The sequence below is a fragment of the Podarcis erhardii genome (genome assembly GCF_964252035.2).
Source record: "Podarcis erhardii genome assembly, chromosome: 7".
Lineage (NCBI taxonomy): Eukaryota > Metazoa > Chordata > Lepidosauria > Squamata > Lacertidae > Podarcis > Podarcis erhardii.
Genome location: NC_138511.1, coordinates 48,699,173 through 48,712,983, shown reverse-complemented (window position 1 = coordinate 48,712,983; position 13,811 = coordinate 48,699,173). Strand labels below are relative to the sequence as shown.

General features: G+C 41.4%; 1 long non-coding RNA gene across 1 annotated transcript in view; it reads left to right on the top strand.

The window, feature by feature from the left end:
* The window catches only part of LOC309347414, a 38,264-nt gene extending 25,250 nt beyond the window's left edge, over positions 1 to 13,014 (top strand). Inside the window, exon 3 of the long non-coding RNA XR_014158931.1 lies at positions 12,952 to 13,014. This is a non-coding gene — a long non-coding RNA (uncharacterized lncRNA). The remainder of the gene's footprint in view (positions 1 to 12,951) is intronic.
* The last annotated feature ends 797 nt before the right edge of the window (positions 13,015 to 13,811 follow it).

Genomic DNA, 13,811 nt, shown 5'->3' with positions numbered 1-13,811 from the left:
ACAACAACTACCAGACTTTTAGAAGACATCTGAAGGCAGCCCTGTTTAGGGAAGCTTTTAATGTTTGATGTATCACAGTATTTTAATATTCTTTTGGAAGACGCCCAGAGTGGCTGGGGAAACCCAGCCAGATAGGCGGGGTATAAATAAATTATTATTATTGTTGTTGTTGTTGTTGTTGTTATCAAACATAGTTATTTTATCTTCCTTAGTGCATGTGGGATGTGTTTCTTTAGACAACCCCCCCCTCCCCGATACCACGTAACTCCTCCATTAACACTGTGGAATCTTGCCACAAGTTACAAGGCATCATCCAGAAGATCCCATAAAACAGGTGGAATAAGCAAAATTATATATGTGGGATTTACCCCTTTCACTGTTGAAGAGGTGCAGAAAAGGGTGAACCATACAGGCTCCTCGCCCCAACATGACTGTTTGGCACAGGAGGTTTGCAAAAGTAATAGACAGAAAAGAAATATGTTAAGTAAAAACAACATTTATTAAAGAAAGTAATTTTAAATATTTAATGACACAATTAAGTCTTATTAATGTAATAGTCTTTATTCTTCAGCTTTAAAATTCACAAGGATAATTTCTCCTTTCATCTTTATTATGCAGTGTTCCCCCACCCCCAATTATTTGTTATATGTTCCTATAAATAATTTACACATATTAAGATTTTAATTTTAATTTTCTAACTATGAGCATGCTCTACTACAGCCCTCACACTGATTTACACTTTGGGGTATAAATGGAAGCCATGCAGCTGATGAGTCAGTTCATATTTACACACACACACACACACACACAGAGAGAGAGAGAGAGAGAGAGAGAGAGAGAGAACACATATATTCCCAATGTTATAATAACCTCAGGTCTGTTTTGGCTTCTATAGGCTTCATTTTGATACTTGGTACACACATGCAACTCCTGCCAACCTAGCAGTTCGAAAACACATCAAAGTGCAAGTAGATAAATAGGCACCGCTCTGGCGGGAAGGTAAATGGCATTTCCGTGTGCTGCTCTGGTTCGCCAGAAGCGGCTTAGTCATGCTGGCCACATGACCCAGAGGCTGTACACCGGCTCCCTCAGCCAATAAAGCGAGATGAGCGCCGCAACCTCAGAGTCGGCCACAACTGGACCTAAAGGTCAGGTGTCCCTTTACCTTTACCTTACGCACATACAATAGATCAGGGTTTGAAACCTCAGGCCCCAGAAACCAAACAGTTTGTTTTTTTTTTAAATAATTTTTATTGATTTTACAACATAAACAAAAAACAAATAAACATAACACGACTTCCCCAAACCTCCCCTTCACTGCATCCATATTTTAAAATTTTTAGCAATTCTTCATCCCATTTTTATATTTAGTTCTCTTTAAAAAAATTCTATTTTATAAATTTCAATTTATAGCTGTAATTCTTTGTATCCAATCCCTTGACATCTTAACATTCCGAAATTTTACAACAATTTTTAAGATAGATTTTAAATTTTTTCCAGTCCTCCTCCACTGTCTCTTTCCTCTGGTCACGGATTCTGCCGGTCATCTCTGCCAGTCCCATAAATTCAGTCACCTTGGTCTGCCATTCTTCCAGAGTAGGTAATTCTTTAGTCTTCCAATACTTCGCCAAAAGGATTCTTGCTGCTGTTGTTGCATACATAAAAAAGGTCCTATCTTTCTTTGGTACCAATTGGCCGACCATGCCCAGGAGAAAAGCCTCCGGTTTCTTTACAAATGTCCACTTAAGGATTTTCTTAATTTCATTATAGATCATTTCCCAGTAGGCCTTAATCTTTGGGCAGGTCCACCAAAGGTGATAAAAAGTTCCTTCACATTCATTGCACTTCCAACAATTGTTATTGGGCAAATGATATATCTTTGCAAGCTTGACTGGAGTCATGTACCACCTATAGATCATTTTCATTATGTTCTCTTTCAGGGCACTGCATGCCGTAAATTTAATACCTGTGGTCCATAACTGCTCCCAGTCAGCAAACATAATATCATGACCAATATCCTGTGCCCACTTAATCATAGCTGATTTAACCGTTTCATCCTGTGTATTCCATTTTAGCAGCAGATTATACATTCTAGACAAATTCTTAGTATTGGGTTCTAGCAATTCTGTTTCTAACTTTGACCTCTCCTTCTGAAATCCTAGTTTTCTGTCCTGCTTAAAAGTTTCATTGATCTGGAAATAATGTAACCAATCTCGGACTTTAGGTTTCAATTTCTCAAAACTCTGTAGTTTCAACTTTTCACCATCATATTCTATAATTTCACAATATTTTGGCCAATCTGTATCCATGTTCAGTCTTTTTACCGCCTTGGCTTCCATTGGTGACAACCACCTGGGGGTTTTACTTTCAAGCAAATCTTTATATCGATTCCATACATTATACAATGCTTTCCTAACAATATGGTTTTTAAAATTTCTATGTACCTTTACCTTATCATACCATAAATATGCATGCCAACCAAAACTATTATCATAACCTTCCAGGTCCAGAATGTCTGTATTCTCAAGAAGTAGCCATGGTTTCAGCCAGCAAAAAGCTGCTGCTTCATAATAAAGTTTTAAGTCCGGCAGGGCAAAGCCCCCTCTATCCTTTGCATCAGTCAAAATCTTAAATTTTATTCTGGGTTTTTTGCCCTGCCAGACAAATTTAGATATGTCTTTCTGCCACTTCTTGAAACAGTCCATCTTATCTAGAATTTGCAATGTCTGGAACAGAAACAACAATCTCGGCAATACATTCATCTTGATAACAGCAATTCGGCCTAACAAGGAAAGTCTCAATCTTGACCATATATCGAAATCTTTCTTCACTTCGGCCCAGCATTTCTCATAATTGTCTTTAAATAGGTTCACATTCTTAGATGTTAAATTCACCCCCAGATATTTTACCTTTTTAGTAATTTCCAAACCAGTTTCTCTTTGAAAACTATCTTTTTCCCCCACCGTAAGATTTTTTTCCAACACCTTTGTCTTATGTTTATTTAATTTAAAACCTGCTACCTGACCAAATATTTCAATAAGTTCCAGAACTCTTTTTGTACTGGTTTCTGGCTGTTGTAATGTCAAGACTAGATCATCTGCAAATGCTCTTAACTTATAATGTTTAGTTCCGACCTGTATACCTTTAACCAGCTGGTCTCTTCTAATCATATTTAGGAAAACCTCCAGTACCGATATAAACAATAGAGGGGAAATTGGGCATCCCTGTCGTGTCCCTTTCTCTATTGGAATTTCGTCCATAACCATACCATTTACAATTAGTTTGGCCTTTTGCTCAGAGTAAATTGCACTTATACCATTTTCAAAGTTCTTGCCTACCCCCATCCCTTGGAGATTCCTCTTCATAAAGCTCCAACAAATGTTGTCAAAGGCTTTCTCTGCATCCACAAAAATCAAAACAGCTTTTCTATTTATGTCAGTTTCCAGAAGTTCTAAAATGTCTATAATATTCCTCACATTGTCTGACAATTGCCTGCCTGGTAGAAAGCCAGTTTGGTCCCTGTGAATCTCCTCTAACAAAACTTTTTTGAATCTTTTTGCTAAAATGTCTGCAAAAATTTTATAATCCACATTCAAGAGTGATATAGGGCGGTAATTCTTAACTTGATGTTTCTCAGTTTCTGTCTTCGGTATAAGTGAGATGAATGCTTCCTTCCACGATTCGGGAGCCTTTTTCCCTTCCAAAATTTGATTGCAAACTTCTTTCAATGGTTGTATTAACCAATCCTTCAGTACTTTATAGTATCTCGCGGTTAGTCCATCTGGTCCTGGTGATTTTCCCAGCTGCATATCCTGAATGGCGCTCTCTATTTCTTGATCTGTAATTTTCTCATTCAAACTCCTTCTATTATTTTCAGAGATTTTTGGTAAGCCGTATTTTCCAATAAATTCTTCTATCTCCTGTTCGTTTTTTGGCCCTTGTTTGTATAATTTCTTGAAGAAACTTTGAAAACAATTACTTATCTCATTTGGTTTATTAATAGACTTCCCATCTACTTCGAGTGATGTCACTGTATTCAATTTTTGCCTCTTTTTCAATTGCCAAGACAGTAGCTTCCCACATTTATCTGCGGACTCAAAAGTCTTTTGTCTCATTTGTTTAATTTTCCATTCTATTTCCTGATTCATCAATTCCATATATTGTGTTTGATAGAATTTTATTTCTCTTAATATCTCTTGAGATTTAGGCTTAGATCTCAATTTCTTCTCCCCTTCTTTTATTAGATTCCAAATTTTCTCTTTCTTCTCATTCTGTTTTTTCCTCTTTATTGAATTCTGTTGTATTAGGAAGCCACGCATCACGGCTTTACTTGCATCCCAAATAACTCTTTTTTCAGTGTCTGATCTCAGGTTAATCTCGAAGTAGTCTTTAAGTGTCTTTTGGGCCTTTTTACAAATTTCTTCATCTCCAAAAAGAGTGTCATTCATTCTCCATCTAAAGGTTCCAGCTGTTGTCAGTTTCATTTCCATCTTGACAGCATTGTGGTCAGAACAGGTCTTTGGGCAGATTTCTATTTTTTTAACTTTTGATGCCAGATTACTAGAAGTCCATATTTGATCAATTCTAGTCCATGTCATTTTTGCTTCAGAGAAGAAGGTCCCCTCCCTTTCCAGAGGGTTCCTAGTTCTCCAAATGTCAATCAGGTCCATAGTGTCAGTCAGTTCGAAGAATGTCTTTGGTAGTCTTCCATCATTAGATATTGTTTGTCTTTGGGCCTTGTCCATGTTTGTGGAGACGACTCCATTCATATCACCCATCATTATAATTTTAAAATCCAAAAAGTCCATTAAAGTCTCGTGCAACTTCTTGAAGAATTCAGCCTTCCCCTCATTTGGTGCATAAACTCCAACAATCAAAATCTTTTCTCCATGAATTTGAATTTCCACTGCCAGGTATCTTCCTTGGTCATCCTTAAAGATCAGTTTTGGTTCAAATTTTTCCTTGACATAGATCACAACTCCTCTTTTCTTAACTCTATCTGATGAAATAAATTCTTGTCCTAATCTCTTATTTGTTAAAAGTTTTCTATGTATCCTGGCAATGTGAGTTTCTTGTAGACAGATTACATCTAGATGTTCCTTCTTTAATAGATGGAATACTTGACCCCTTTTTCGAGGGTGGTTCAAACCATTACAATTCCAGCTGAAGAGTTGCAGAGACATTTTTGTTACTGGGTAGCTCTTCCACCGACTGCACCAAGTTGTTGTTCCTCCTCGGTCGGTGCTCGGTTCAGTCCAAATGATAGATTTGAAATGTCCGGTACTTCCCCCTCACTAACAGTTCCTTTCTGAAGATCCTCTTGATTTCTTTCCAAAAAGAGTTCTTTATCCTGGTTTGTTTTTATTTTAATTTTCTTCCCTTTAAAGTTAAAGGACAGCCCTTGAAACCAAACAGAAACCAAACAGTTTGGCCCTTGGGATGCACCCCCAGGCCACATCTCTCACCAGCCCTGCTCTGTACTCCCTCCCTTTTGCATGGCTAGGATGTGTCCTTAATCTGTGATAGTGCCTGTTGCTTGCTTGCTTGGAGTGTGAGTTGTGTGTAGGTGGGATGTGAATGCAGAAAGTTGTAACTTGGTGCAGCTAGAATATATTCTACCGTACATAGGTCAGAGTCACATCCATTACTCTACCTACTGTTTTGGACTTTTTCAAGACCAATTGGCAGCAAGATTCTGCTACCAAAATAGCTCCTCGGCGTGGGAAGGTCATCTTCCTGTTATATACCTGCTGGGATTGGCAAGACATATGACCCTCACCTGAGTCACATCTAACTCTTTGGGGGGGAATTAGCATCAGGCGTCATGTGCATGGAAGTTGCCAACTCAATTAACTGACTAGGTGTTAATAACACCAGTTTTCTTTTGGCTTGATATTGCTGGATAGTTCTGATGAACTGCAAAAGCAGTTTTATTTTGCTTTCTGTTGCCACCTTGGAACTTTCTTTACTAGTGCCTCTTTGTTTTGTATAATTCCTTGCAAATGAAGGAAAACAACTTTTCTCCTTGTATATGTTGATAATATGTTTTTGGTTACTGAGAACAAACAAGAGTGTACAGAAACAAGATTGGGTGCAGGCCTGGCCAGGACATAGGTGTGACGCACCTGTGACAAAGGTGACCTGTGTGCTTGCTTGCTTGCTTGATTAACAGCTGTTGGGAACTTCAAGGTCCCTGCTCTCCCTTCTTATGTCTTTATATTGGACCTGGAGGCTCCAAGAGAGAGCATTCCATGTCAAGAAGGAGGGCAAGTGGGCACCATATCAAATGACAAGGCAGGAGCTACAAGGAGCAGGGCCTTTTCACTGGTTGTGCCCATTGTATGGCTCGCTCTTTCCAGAGCTGCTCTCTTTTGGCCTGTATTTTGGAGCTTTTTAATCTAGGAAGACTTTGGAATAACAGGTTGACAAGTCTTATCAGTCACTGATGTATGAGCGGATTTTATTTACTGTTATTCTGGGTTCCAGGTGTACCAGGGTTTACACCAGCGTAATAGAGTTGGCCAGGACAAAAGAAGGGATACAGTTCATGAGCTTTCTCCATTATCTGCACAGCAGGGGGTGTTCAACAGTGCAAAGGCTGAGTGGAAGCATTGCCTGCTGGTTACCTGCTTTCAGCAATAGGGGACGCTGTTTGGTAGTACCCAGTTGGTTAGCTGTCAGATTCTAGAGCTCCCTATTGTGGCTCTTAGGTAATTCCAAAAATACAGAGTCCATTAATAAAACACAGTATTCATTCATAAAGCAATAACATAAATCTCCATTGCTACATATTGGGTGTGTATTTCAGCGGTTGAACGTACAGCTTATAGCCATGCTGTGGTATAGTGCTTATGCGATTGTGAATAAAAGGTGGCTGGGCTCATAGTCCTGGGATTTGGGGGGGGAGGTGACAAAATTCATTTCCAATAAGTGCCCCCCCTCATTTCCATTACAAGTCCTTGAGTCTGTACTCTGAATAGTGACACCAGAGACCTAGAAGGTGCAGGGCTTGTCAGTCCAACCCCTGCACAGACTCACCAGGGCTGAGCGTAAGGCAATTATAAGTGGGCCAAATTGGGGCTTGCGGGCCACTCCTAAGGGGCCCCCCACACTAGGACAATCTAGATGGATTTTATTTGTTTCTATGAGATTTTGTAGACTTTGGCTGTGAACTGGGGCCCTACAAAATACAAACAAACTAAAGTTGGGCCCCACTTCTTCAAATTGGGCCCCCACTGGCTAGCCCTGAGTCTCATAGTTGCTGGGCCTGAGTTTCCCTGCCCTTGCATGAAGTCTTGGGTTTCCAATTTTGTAAGAGGGGAGACTGTGGCACTGGGGAGATGGCAGGCTGGCAAGGCCTCCTAGATTTAGAGGCCCGAGGATTCAGTCTACTTAGCCTATACATAAATCTGGCACTGGCTATATCCTACACAGGAGCAGGGCCATCTTAACCATTGGCACTGGGGGTGCACGGCACCAGGGTGCCGGGTTCTCAGGGACACAAGGCTGAGAGTCCGGGGCTGAGCGTTGAAGTCTGGGGAAGAGTCACTGACAGTTGAGCGGAGCAGAGCCCATCGTAGCTCCGCTGGCTCTTCTGCTGCAAGTGGCTCTTCCCCAGATTCCAATGCTCACCCCCAAACTCGTACCGAGCCGCCGCAGCAGAAGAGCCCGCGGCGCTCCAACAGGCTCGGTTCCACTCGACTGTTGGCTCTTGCCCCAGCTGCATGGCAGCTAACTGTTTTGGCGCTGCAGCCAGAACACCGTGTAACATTGTGGTGGGATCTGCCGCACGCCAACAGCACTGAAGGCAGCAACAAAACCCGACAAACAGGAGCACATGGATCCTGTCCGGAGATGTTGCCTCTGATGCCGCTTGCATTCCCCCTCGTTCTGCACTGGCACCCCATGTTGGACGGCACTGGGAGTGTGCGCCAACAGTGGAAAAGCCAGCAAAAGGACCCGCAGCTTGGCACACACAACAGGATGCGTCACAGAGTACCTACAACGTTACATGGCGCTCCAGGTGCTGCATGCGCAGCCGAAACAGTTAACCACCGTGCAGGGGAGGGAGCAGCGGGTGGACAGCATGGTAACTGTGTGTGTTGCCTGACATTTTGTCCCCCCTAGTATGGAATCAGCACCCCCTCCTTCGTACGCCCCTGTGCGTGGGGCGCTGGCACCCCTTTTGGTTGGCGCTGTGAGTCCCTGTGTCCCACAACTGTTCAAAAGGTAAACAACTATTTCCTTTAAAAAGCCAACAACTTTGGGGTCCCCCTCCCTAAGAAAAGGTCAACAACTCTGGGCAACCTAGAGGCGCCGGGTGGATCTTTGCACCCCAGTGCCGCATATGCTTAAGACGGCCCTGTGAATGAGCTCAGTAGAAGGCAGTTCTCTCCTCCTGTTCTGCTTAGAGTGTCTCCTTCTTTCCTCTTTACAGACTGTAGTTTCAAGGATGGGACTGGGGCAAAGACAAGAAGAACGTCACCTCCACTTGGGTTGACTGTGTGCTGTAAGACTGGTCTCCTCATACTGCGGGGTCTTCCATCTTACAGTGTGTACATTCAAGAAGGGGAGGGGAGGGAAAGTGCCCTGCTGCAGGAATTCCTTTCCTCTTCTTAGATGGCATTTTTGAGGGACGGGCAAGGACAGTGCCATCCTGTTTCATCATCCAATATGAAATGGGAAGGTGCTGCCCCAACTCACCACCGCCCAAGTCTCCCTTTTTACATATATAATAATTTTTATTTGATTTTACAAATACAGAATTATAACAATCGAAACTATATATCCCTATTTAGAGATTTCTCCAAACTCTGGACTCCCCACCTTCCCCTCCATGGATCCTATTGTCCACCTTCTCAACTGCATATTATTTCATGGTCTATATTTTATATCTTTCCATATTATCAATAATATTTGCTACATTACAAGTGTTATTAAAATCCTGTTAAGGTTTTCATCTGCTTACAGTGGTCTTCTAGATAAATTATAATTTTTTCCCATTCTTCGTTGAAGTTGTGGTCTTCTTGGTCAGTTTTGTCATTTCAGCATAGTCCAACAGCTTGTTTTGCCATTCCTCTCTGGTAGGGACTTTGTCTTCTTTCCATCTCTGGGCTAGTAGCATCCACATTGCTGTTGTCACATACATGAAAAGTCTTTTCTGTTCCCTTGGAATGTCGGTACCTACAATTCCTAATAAAAGGCTTCTGGCTTTGTTTGTTTTTACAAAAGTTATTTTAAACATTTTTCCATTCATTATACTGGTATATATTTATTATGCTACATAATGATTAGTATGAGTATGTTTCTGAGCACAATTCAAAGTATTGGTGTGGACCTTTAATGTGCTAAATGTCTTTAGCCCTGTATACCTGAAGGATTGTCTCCACCCCCATTATTCAGCCTAGACACTGAGGTCCAGCTCCGAGGGCCTTCCAGCAGTTCCCTCACCCCAAGAAACTACAGAGAACTAGGCAGTAGGCCTTCTTGGTAGTGGCACCCATCCTGTGGAACACCTTCCCATTAGATGTCAAACAGATAAACAACTATTCACATTCAAAAGATGTCTGAAGACAGCTGTGTATAGGGAAGTTTTTGATGTTTGTCATTTTACTGTGGCAGGGGCACAGTAGTCAGGTGGGTGGGGTACAAATAAAAAAATTATTATTTACTTTTTTGTAACCTTTTTTTTGTAGCCTGTCCTGAGAACATGAACATGATGGATGGGATATAATCTTGTTTTAGAGAAAGACAGGTGTAAATAATATAAACAAACAAACAAACAAACAACAGTCCAGACTGTTGTTCTTAAACTGCTGGTCCCTGTTCCTCTTCTATGGAATGATATAATAATTAGTAGTAGTAGTAGCAATAGTAATAGATGGTTTGATGCCCCAGACTGGAAGTATTTATGCTTTGTATATGTATTATATTTGTATAATGCTTTGTATACCACAAAAACCTACCAGTGGGGAGTGTAGTGTGTGTGTGTGTGTGTGTGTGTGTGTGTGTGGACACAACTTCTTTTCATCATGGAGAACAACTGTCACCATCAGACCTACTAATTTTTAGATGGTCTTTAAAAATTCTCAGCCTTAAAGAGTGTGTTCTAGTATAATGCCCCTTGCTTCAGTTAGCAAATGCGCATTTTCATTTAGCATTCTTTTAGGTTTTATTGTCTCAGTATTAATTATTATTCATGCCCACCTTGTTTTTCTAACTCCTTTTAATCTATCTGTCCTCTGTTTTGTTCCATTGACCTTGCTTTCAGAGGCCTCTTCCTCTCTCCTCCCCTCCTTTAAACACTTTCCTTCCAGCCTAGATCCATCTTATTTATTGTGATCACAGAAAACTTTTCTCCCCTAGCTCACAAATGGATAGGGTTGCTCACAGGGAGTGCTCTGATTATACACCACAGGGTCTGTGCAGAATACTAAGGTATCATGCAAATCAACTCCTTTAGACCAATCTCTTTTGCTTTTGATTGCTCTGAAAAGCATTCTTCTTTTAGTGGAGAGATGGGTTTTACTCGCTTGCAGATTGGACAACTGTCACCTGAAACAAAAAAGTAACACTTACTTCCACTTGGCAGCTTGGGAGTGCACTGAAGATGTAAAATTGCTTAATTAACATATGCGATGCTGCAGATCTTTAAAGTACTCTGGACTATAAACACTCATTCTGTTGCCTGTAATTGACAGTGCTGTTCCAAAGCACTGTTTTCCTTTCAGGGCAGAAGTAAAAGACAGAACTTAAAATAGTAGTGGGGCATTTTCTTAAATGGGGGATATGGAGGCTGAGTGCCAGATTTCAGCTGCTTGCCTCAAATTAGGATTGGACTCAGACATCTTTATTGCTTGTTCCCATCTCTCAAGTGGATGCATTTTGTTCCACAACCTTTGCAATATGTAGATTCTTCTGGTTCCTAGCATATAGTTAAAGCTATGGTTTTCCCAGTAGTGATGTATGGAAGTGAGAGCTGGACCAAAAAGAAGGCTGATCGCCGAACAATTGATGCTTTTGAATTATGGTGCTGGAGGAGACTCTTGAGAGTCCCATGGACTGCAAGAAGATCAAACCTATCCATTCTTAAGGAAATCAGCCCTGAGTGCTCACTGGAAGGACAGATCCTGAAGCTGAGACTCTTCTCATGAGAAGAGAAGACTCCCTGGAAAAGACCCTGATGTTGGGAAAGATGGAGGGCACAAGGAGAAGAGGACGACAGAGGACGAGATGGTTGGACAGTGTTCTGGAAGCTACCAGCATGAGTTTGACCAAATTGCAGGAGGCAGTGGAAGACAGGAGTGCCTGGCGTGCTCTGGTCCATGGGGTCACGAAGAGTCAGACATGACTAAACGACTAAACAACAACAACAACATGGTTCCTAGTGTACTGCAGCACAGTGGTGGACAAGGACAGAGGCAAAAGTGGGAAGAATATCACAGGTGCATTTTATTTTTTGTACAGGAAGCTAGTCCCCCCCCCCACACTCATGCATGCTTCATCAAGACAGCGAAGAGGCATTATCAGAGCTCAATGACCCATTCCAGACAGGCAGGGTGCAAAGCAGGACTGGTGAGGAGTGAAGCTATGGAGGATATCTTGGGGAAATCCCAAGGTCCAAAGAGGGAGGGCCTGAAGGGCTGCATTTGTCCTCTGGACCTGTTCTATGTATCAATTTTTAGGTTGCTCATTGATGACATCCCCCAAAGTGTGGTGATGGCCTTCTGTCCTCAGGTTTTGACATTTATCTTTTGCCATTGAGTCAACTCTTGAAAGCCTACCACAAAAGCTACTTGACTTCATGCAACCTGGTAAGATGAGCATATGGTGAAAATGCAAATGAGGATCACAATGCTTGCTTGCAAAGGAGAATTGCTACAACATCTCTCCTGGATGGTTGGGTACCAGAGAGGAAACTGACGGAATGAGGTCATGCACTCAGTACACACAAAGCCCCTTTCTGACAGCTCTCAAATTCTGCTAGGGACAGGGCTTTGGCATCAAATGCAGTAAGAGTGATTAACTTGACTTACTGCTTTAGAGGTGGTGAGGTTTCAGCCATAAGAGCTGAAAGAATCCAGTGCTGGGGAAAAAGCAAGATGTTTAATGGGCAAGCCCTTTCATAAAGGAAAGGTATCTTTATTCCTTTTTGCTGGTATGTATATAAAGGATAGGATAGGGCAGTCAGATGTGACTTTATCTTTTCCCCAGCAATAAAGTCAAAGTCACCATATCAATATCAGGAAGAGTGCTAACACAGTAAAAATGACAGTCACTGCCATGCAGTCTCTGGCAGTTCCATTCTCTCCAGCAATTACAATGCTATATTTACTGACAATGTCCCTGCTGGAGTCATACACAAAATCCACCAATCAACATGCAGCAACATCAATAACACAAGGCTAAATCACAGTGCACAAGCAGTTTACTGGGAATAGCCTTTTATATCACTAGTTTCCATAGAGTTGTAGTGAGTCAGTACACCTATAGAAACTATATGCACCTGCCTCAGGCTGGAGAGAGTCCCAAGGGCTTATTAGAGAGATCTGGAAGGTTGCATCCACCTCCTGGGCCTGTGGTTCTCTTGTCCTACCCTGGTGGAACAAATCCCACCCCCTTAATAAAAAACACCAACCAACAAACCACAGGCTTTTACTAGGAGACTGACAGGAAATGCATTGGTAAGTGTGGAATGAACAAACACAGCATAATCAAATCAGGATGAATACAGTCATATAACTGTCCCATAAACAAATAAGAATGAATACTCAATAAAGACTGGATATAATCTAACCACCATGGAAGCTCTGTGCAAGCAAATGAGGATAAATGCTCAGTAAATAGGTTGTCTGGAGGGGCCATTAGAGTTTTAAAGCTTAAAATCCATGCCTTGAACTGAGCCCATTTATAATAACCGTGTTCCTAAAATGATGAATCTTTTCAATTAAGGTATGTCCACCTGGAGATGGCCAATTGACACCAAACCCAGAATTGTGTCCAACAGAGGCCAAGGTACCAAATGAGGCTTCTCTTTGTTGATATTCTCTTCTGTCTTCATCAGTTTATAGTCAGTGTTGTATGAACTCCATCCTTAACAATAGAAGTTCAAGTATCTGCAGGAAGGGGAAGGGGGTGTCTTTTCTTTTAATGTGGAATTGGCAAAAGCAGGATTGGAGTTTTAATATTACTGCATTGATCAGTTGTGTGTATTTAGTCTCTCATGCACACACTTCCCACATGCTACAGACAAACATTGCCAGGTTTTGAATACCTAGCATAATGCTGCAAGTTCTTTTCCCAAAGGATATATAATGCTGACATCAACAGCAATAAAATAGGAGCTATTATTTCCACCCTTCTCTTTATCATTCAGCAGAGCAAAGTATTTGGCTCTGTGTAGGAGTTTCACACCAATCTCTCTAGGAAAGAGCCCTCACAAAGACTTCTGCAATGCCCTCAGACAGACGTTTAGTCTCCAAACCACAAATTGCTACACACCCTCACCCTCTGAGTTGCCTCATGCATAATGGATACGATTAATGCAAAAGTAAAGCTAACATTAACAATACATAATCTTGAAGGCTGGCAGAGCAATACTTCTATTTCCTAATGGAATAACTGGAATGATCCATAAGTAGACTTAAATAGGAACTCATCGAATATTGTCTGAACACAGATATGCTTTGTACTCATTGCCTAAGATTCTCTGGAGGGACAAAACCCAGTTAATATTTTACACTAAGCTATATGTCCGATTGGACAATAAACCTTATGATACCGTGAATGAAATGGAAAGGAGGTGAAAATCA